We start from the raw sequence: 8,141 nt of genomic DNA on the forward strand, positions 1-8,141 counted from the left end.
GTAAAGACAGGGATAGTTCCAGCAGAAGTACTAATGGAAAGAAGACTCCGCACTAGGTCTGATGTTCCCGGACCTAGTGGGGGAGGGTGAAACAGCATCAGGAACACCAATGCTGGAAACAAAGCTCTGCTAAATGAGAGAGACAGTTTACTTAAGGGGATGGAGTTTAGTGTGGGAACCGTGGGAATGGTCTTGCATGAGTAAGAAGCATGGTCAATGGAAGGTCAAGTCCTGTGCAGTGTAAAATTCGGATCAGTGCTGTGGTCCTGAACAAGCAAGTGTAAGAAATGGACGCAGACGCAGGGCATAGCAAGCAGGGCAGTGGTAGACATCCGGTACGTGGCCACCGCCATCCGACGCCTTACACGGCGGTGCTCGGACCCGACGTAGTGCATCAGTTGGAGGATGCTCAGGTGTGTGGTGGGATCCTGTCCGCGCTCATCCCACCCCGGACTGAATTTCACATTGGCCCCGAGGTCCCGTACTTCCCGTAAGAGCCTGTGCCCCACAACCTGAGCCGCCTCCGGAATTCTAATTTTGTTCCCTTTCAGGGGGTAAAAAGGCGTGCCCTGTATAGACTGCTGCTGCACACCATCCACCTCTTCTCCCTCATCCACCATCCGGACACGCCCTGGCGTGCCCATTTGCCACCGGACGGTGGGGATCCCCAGTGGAGGGCTCTCTACGCAGGAGTCCTCCCCCTTTCTCTCGGGGATCTGGGGTGGAGGGTGCTGCACGCAGCGGTCCCCTGCAACCGCAGATTGCGGTGGTTCACGGACTCGCAGCCCAACTGCTTGTTCTGTGGCGCTCTGGAGTCCTTGGACCATGCGTATATTGGATGTGGGTGTTTGCACTCCCTTTTTGATTTTCTCAAAAACCTCCTCCCCTGCTTTTGGTTGCACTTCAGTCCCATGCTCCTGATCTTCGGGCACCCGGTACAGAGGAGGGAAGGCAGGTCTGAAGACCTCCTCGTGGGGCTGCTCCTGGGCCTGGCCAAACTGGCCATAAACAGGTTCAGGCAACATGCCATGGAGGGGATCGTTAGAGCGACTACCTGCCCCTCTTCCGTGGTTACGTTAGAGCCCGGGTGTCCTTGGAAAAGGAGCACGCGGTGTCCACCAACACCCTGGAGTTGTTCAGGGAGAGGTGGGCGCCGCAGGGAGTGGAGTGCATTATTTCCCCCTCCAACTCTATTTTGATTTCATCCCTTCCCTCCCCTTCACTGTTTGATCACACAGCATTGCCCTTTGATGTGAAGGGCACTGCTTGTCACTGGCCACCCGGGTGTTTTCCTATCTTCCTGGTGGTGGAAATTGAATAAAGATTCATGCACTTTGTGTCTCTCACTGTGTCTCACACCTACACACACGCGCCAAAAAATTAAAAAAATATATATAAACAGCAGTGTCAAAGCTTCTGTTTGCCCTGAGGCTTGGCTCTGAGGAAGCTGGATAAGTGTCAAAGACGTGTAAATAAAAGATGATTTGGTGATGAGATACTGGCCTCTGTGGAGTTATTTCAGTGGACTTATATTAGCTACTCTCCAATTTGTAGGAATTGTTCCAGTATCTAAGGAATCTTTGAAGATGACCACCACTACATCTATTTTTTCTAGAGACACTTCCTTAAATACCCTGTGATGTAGATTATTAGGCCATGCAAGACCATTCAATCCCATCAATTGTTCTAACATCATTTATCTACAAATACAGTTTGCCTTCAGTTCCTTGCTAAAACGCTGTGATCCCGATCATTTCTACTGCATTATTTGTGTCATCCTTTTTGAAGACAGAAGTGAAGTATGAAATTAGTTTGTCAGCCATTTCTTTGTAACCATTATAAATTCCACCCATTTCTAACTGTAAAGCACTGACATTACTTTTCACAGATTTTTTGTTCCCTTTTTTGGTTACTCTCACATTCTATTTTCCCCTTATAAAGCAATCCCTCAGTCCTCCTTTGTTGATTTATAAAAGGTTCCCAATGCTCAGGTTTATTGTTTTCTCTTGCCACGTGCTTGTCTTTTTTTTTGCATCTAAGATTTCTCTAGCTTCCCTCTTAAGTCATCGTTTGGCCACAATTCTCTTCACAGTCTTGTGCCAGACAGAGATAAACAGTTTTTGTAGTTCACCCTTTCTCTGTTTGAATGTTTGCCATTGCTTATCCATTGACATTCCTTTCAGTAACATTTCCCAGTCCACCCTTTTATGGTGAATGTACCGTGGAGGGGTCTGGAAATGTTGTCACATTTTTCCTGCTGTTTCTCCACTCAGTCTTCAAACTTTTATCATTTAGATTTTCTTCTGTTTTTAAAGAAGGCAATATTCATTGCACATCTTGTCATGGTTCCTTGTATTATTTGGCTGATAATTGGGTGCATATTTCTTGTACCCTCTGGTTTAGTTTGTTCCATAATAATAGCTCAAGATTAGATACTTGATTAATGTATCAATATAAAATATTCCTTACTAATCATGTGCATCTTTTGCATGACAGATAATATTGTCTAGACAGAATGTTATGCATGACAGACCATACTCTTATTAGGTAAGAGGCATATAAGCAAAAGACACAAGAGACACTAACCATAGCTACAGGAAGATAAACCAAATTACCATTACAAATACTTATGGAAGTATATCCTATCTTTTATGATGCTTATTCTGTGACTGTAATTAAATTTTATTTGTGGTGTCATTAGCGTTTCTTCTTCCCCATCTGCAAAGGATGAGCATCACATCCACAGAGCTTGTGATTTCCTTGCAGCTTCGTAGGAATGCATAACCAATAATGTTAGTATCGTGCTCAAGGCTTCTTGAAATGAGAAGTACACTATTGATTTGATGGAAGCTTCCTTCTTGCTAAATTCTTCTCTCACAGTTGTGATTTGTCCACTTAGCATGTTTGCATCAGTAAAGTATTAATCTATGAAAGGAGTCCAAGAAACTTGATTCCAGTTCATTAGGTACTAACTGTGATAATCATACTGTAATTGATTGAAAATAGGTGACTGAACTGAAAGAAGTAATGGATACTGTGGAAACAAATTTGATTACAAATTATTGGTATCTGACAAAACGGCTGTCCAGAGATCCAGATGTCTAATTTTTCTTTTACCTAAGAGAGTGTGCAAATGTTTACTCTCTTATCTGATCTTGTCCTCTGTACACTAATAGATTCAGTTTGCTTCTGATTATACCTAACTTAAAGCAAGGGCAGAACACCTTATATAACAGTTTAGAGGCAGTTTATTTTTTAAAGTTAGAGAGGTAAATACTTTTAATCAACATGTTCAGAAGTTTTATGATGCACCTTTAGAGCAGATGGGATTTGAACACTGGCCTGTTGAGAGGTAGAAACTCTACCACTACAACACAAGAAACCTTCAGGAAAAGCTAAGCTTATCAAATACAGAAACAGACTTTACCAACTTCAATTCGGTAAAATGCACGTAAAAGTATAAAGCAAATTCTGATGCTGACAATAATCTTCCAGAAATACTGCTGCAAGGAGCCAAATGAAAAAGTTGGGAGAGCATTTAGATTGAAAATCTAAATATCATTGATTTAATACTAGTTTTGACAATGAATTAATTCATGAAACTATGGTTATATCAGTTGGCTGTCAGCCGATTTTCAATGCAGAGTGATGCTAACAGAATCAGTTCAGTTCCCACACCAACAGAGGTTACTCTGAACGACTCTCTTTCTCAACCCCCTGCCCACCCATTGCCTGTGACATGATGATCTCCAAGTTAGACCAACACCAGCCATTTCTGTCTGATGAGAGGACAGCCATATAAGACTACTGCCCTAAGAACACTCATCGATACCAACCATTGTGATAGATCAACTCTCATAACTGCCGTGGAGATGAATCTCGAAACCTTTTAAATCAAACCTGTTGTTCCTAGTCAACTGATCAGTCATTGGAACTGGGTTAATTTCATTGGATTCAATCATTTACACAAACTGCAGAGCAGAATGAGACAGTTTTTGATTTTCTCTGGATTCATAAAAATTTGTAATTTTTACTGTGTATTCGATCTAATTGATCCTTTTAAGAAGATTAAAATAATTAATAGGGCAGATTGAAACTACTTGTTTGAACCAGGATATCTAGAATAGGGAGGCATGGCCTTAAATTTGGAACCATGATAGTCAGGTTTGTTACCAAAAAAAATCGATCTTCATAAAAAAGGCATTGGAAATCTGAAGCACTGTTCCCGAGGATCTGTTGATGCTAGGTCAGTTAAATTGTGAAAAAGATCTTTGCTGGATAGGGATATTCAGGACAGCAGAACAATTGTAGGTAAATGAAGTTGAATGAAAAACATTTTTTTTAGTGATCCAATTCAACTATACAACAGGCTGGGGTGCATGAATAATGGTTAACCTACTCACACTTTGTGTTCAGAATGAAAATACAAATCTGGAAGATGAGCAGAAAACAATGGAATTTCACATGTCTGAAAAGAGAACTATTTATTTTTGGCCTTTACCTGTCTTAGAGTTTTTAACTCAAAATTCTTCTCTGAGCTGTCCCAAAGGTACTGTTAATAAAATGGATTTTTCTGTGCTTTGAGAAATTCTCTACAAATGCACTTTCAATTTTACAATCACTGGTGAGAAAATTTTCTCAGTTGGTAAAAACTCTATCCTTCAATTAATGAAATGTCTATCAAAAATATGAGTTAGAGGAACTTTCTTTTCTATATGGATAGTAAGAACTGAATGAAGACTGCTGTTATTCAGAGCATGAAAATATCAGGAAACTGAGAATACAACAACCTATGTTTCTGTGTTTCTAACTTCTCAATCCTTTTGACATTGGAGGTCTTGCTAAGTGTTGTTAATAAGTGTCTGAATGAATGGTCCAAATGAACATAGATCAACTTCAAGCTTCCACTATGTAATCTTCAGAAGCAGTTTGCAGCACTGTGTGTTATTCTAATACGTTTTGCAATCACAAAAGATTAAGTTGGTAGAATTACTTGCCCAGCTGGCTAACCAGATATAAAAGACACACAGGACCCAGTTACAGTTCCAATTTGCTGCCCCTAGATGTTGCTATTGTATTTTGCATCCCTTGTACAAAGTGTGATGGTGGCACAAAGTTGGTACTAAAGGCCATGGCTATTAGGCAACTAAGTTTTGGCTGCAGCTATATGTATGTTTTGGCATTATGACAGAGGAGTTTAACTACATCAACATGATTGGATTCTGGAGCGAATTTGTATGAAATTAGTGAAAACACATTTCACTTGGACTTTACATAGATTATAATATAACTCTAGCCCTATCTGAAAGCACAGTTTATTCAAAGCTGTTTTGTTTCTGAAATCTAGTGTGAAATTGCAGTATAACTTGGGCATACTAATGGTGGATTATACTTTACAGATGGTTCTTTAATTGGTAGCTGCTCTGTAACTACCATAGGCTTATTGAGAAATTCAGAATGTAAAATTCAACCTTTGCATGTTTTCTGCCTAACATAAATTTCTTTCTATTTCAATCAGTTTCTGACAGACTTTATTAAAGCGAGATGTTTACCTTACTCAGTAGGATAAACCAAATTTGAGGCCAGGTGGACGGGACCCTGAACGCAGTACGCTGGTTTTGAGTACTCATGCATACGTGCAAATTACAATCCAATTGAGGGTTAAATCCTAGGTCAGGAGCTGAACTCTGAAAAGGTACTAACATTGTAGATTTCTGGGCCTCCTTTTTAAGGAAGCATCCAAGGATACACCCTTCAGGGGATTTGGCAATCTCTCCATGTGGCTTGAGTCCACATCATTATCTGTTCCCTAAGTCAGGCTGATGCCTTGAGGTTTGCCTCCAGTAGTGCAGACAATATCTGCCAATATTTAGATAAAGTCAACTTCTGCTGGTGCCAGTTACTCAGTAGATCACCAGGAAACTCATCCTGTTACTTATGTTGGAATGCCTACATCACTGTGTTGATAATTGATTGAAAATTGTTGTCAGTGAAAACGTTTACAGTGTATTCCAAGAAGAATGCAGCACTACTATCAAGCAGTTTGAGAGTCATCATTTTGTTGCTTTCCTGTCTGAAAATTATCGTTGCACTGTAAAATGTTGATATTGTACTTAGGCTGTGTGCTACTTAGTTGCACTCATTATTTTCATTGGTTCTTATGGGGGAGACCACAACATCTTAACCTTTTTACGTATTGGATATTAGATCCATTAATTCAATATATGTACTTTTAGGAAGACTTGTAGCAATGCCCATGTTGTGGAGATGACCACTATTGTTATTTTATATTACCTTTGCTTCCTTCAAAGTTACTACAATGCGCACCAGGAAAATCAGCTAAATTACAATCAGTCCACAAATAAATGATATGATGAATGTTTTATCTAACCTTGTTAAAAATTACACGTGTCAGGTTATAGTCCAACAGGTTTATTTGGAAGCACTAGCTTTTGAAGACCTGCTCTTTCATCAGGTGGAGGAGCAATACTTCAAAAGCTAGTGCTTCCAAATAAACCTGCTGGACTATAACCTGGTGTTGTGAGATTTTTAACTTTGTCCTCCCCAGTCCAATACCAGCACCTCCAAATCAATCTTATCTAACCTTGCATTTTTCCACTAAACAGCAATTGATGAATGTTATGCCTGTTTCATTCCAGTGGGCAGATAGCTTTCTGAAAGTCAGGGTGCAATTGATGACACACATGGGGCCAGTCTTGTCTCTAGCCATAACCGGCCAATATTAACAGAAAACGATTCAACTCCAACAGCGTGCAGCTTATTACCTGACCGCATGTATCAAACCTTGCTGGTCACTGTCTTTTTTTTTCTGTTAGTAGTCACCCATTATTTTGCAATATCATCAATACTTGGTGACCTCATGGGAACACAAAGGGAAATCAGAAGGAAAGATCCCCAGCTTTTTGCTCCCATATAGGGTAAATAGAGTCAAGAGAAAACCCTGGTTTTGCAAACTTGACATTTTAAAAATGGACACCCACACTTCATATTTTTGGCTTGGGAAGGCAGGCAAGTGGGGGCTGGAGTGTTGGTGTTAAGAACAAACAACCCACAAATGCATAAGAGGCTGTCAGTTTCCAAGCTGGATTAGTCGCACTGTTCAAGTTTTTAAAAATAAAGAAACAGACATGAAAATAAAAGCCCTCCCACTCTTATCCCCTTACTCTTCATGTTCCCATCCAAGCTCATGCATGACAATCTGTGCGTTTATACCTATCTCATTGAGTCCTCAACCTTTCTAACCTCAATTCCCCACACTAAATAAATCCACAATGTTGAACAATCTAGCCCAGATGCCCCAGCTACCACTCCTTGCCCGTCCCTCTCCATGCTAACACATGTACTATTCAACATGAACATAATTTTCTTTCTGGATGTCTCCTGAGTTATTAGTCTGCAGATGTCACTATCCAAAAAAAGCACTCTCATTGACACAATAAACATTGAAATTACATCAACTAGTCACTTGCAAAAACAAACTTATCACCAAAGTATGAAATCAAATAAGCCAAAAAAATTCCATCCAATAAGCAGTTTGAAATATCCAGCAAAAGGTATTCCCATTGTGAAAATAGTAATTTAGGAATTTTGTCTTGTAATACAAACCCTGTAAGGGTTTTATATGACAGGCACTATGAAATAAGTAGTTGTCTTTTTTTTTAAACATCCACACTTTTGTTTTTGTGGGGCCTAAGCATTTGACAAATTTGACAGTCCCACTGTGTTTTTGTGTGTTTTTATGCACAGGAATGCAATTTCACGATCTCAAAGGGTGCCTTGTCTCCAGCAAAATTGTCTCCTGACCAGATCAAAAAGGTGACTTTGCCTTTTCACAGGGGAGAAATATAAAACATTCCCCCAGCCCTCATTCACATACAGTTCTCTTGTAACGTAATGCCCTATACACAGTACCAAAGGTTTTCATACCTCTTTGCCATTGTAGTGCCTCTTTCCTTCCCACTTCAGCTATGTCACTTATTTTGAATATCCATGAGTACCTGTGCATATCGGAGAAAGATATAAGGTTCTATTCCTTATTTTCTTATGTTGCACACTACACACTGTTGAGAAAAGCATTCTCATTCACAAATATCCATTCTAAAAAGTCAAACCTGGTGCCA

This window comes from Hemiscyllium ocellatum, chromosome 6, assembly GCF_020745735.1.
Source record: "Hemiscyllium ocellatum isolate sHemOce1 chromosome 6, sHemOce1.pat.X.cur, whole genome shotgun sequence".
In the NCBI taxonomy this organism is placed as follows: Eukaryota; Metazoa; Chordata; class Chondrichthyes; order Orectolobiformes; family Hemiscylliidae; genus Hemiscyllium; species Hemiscyllium ocellatum.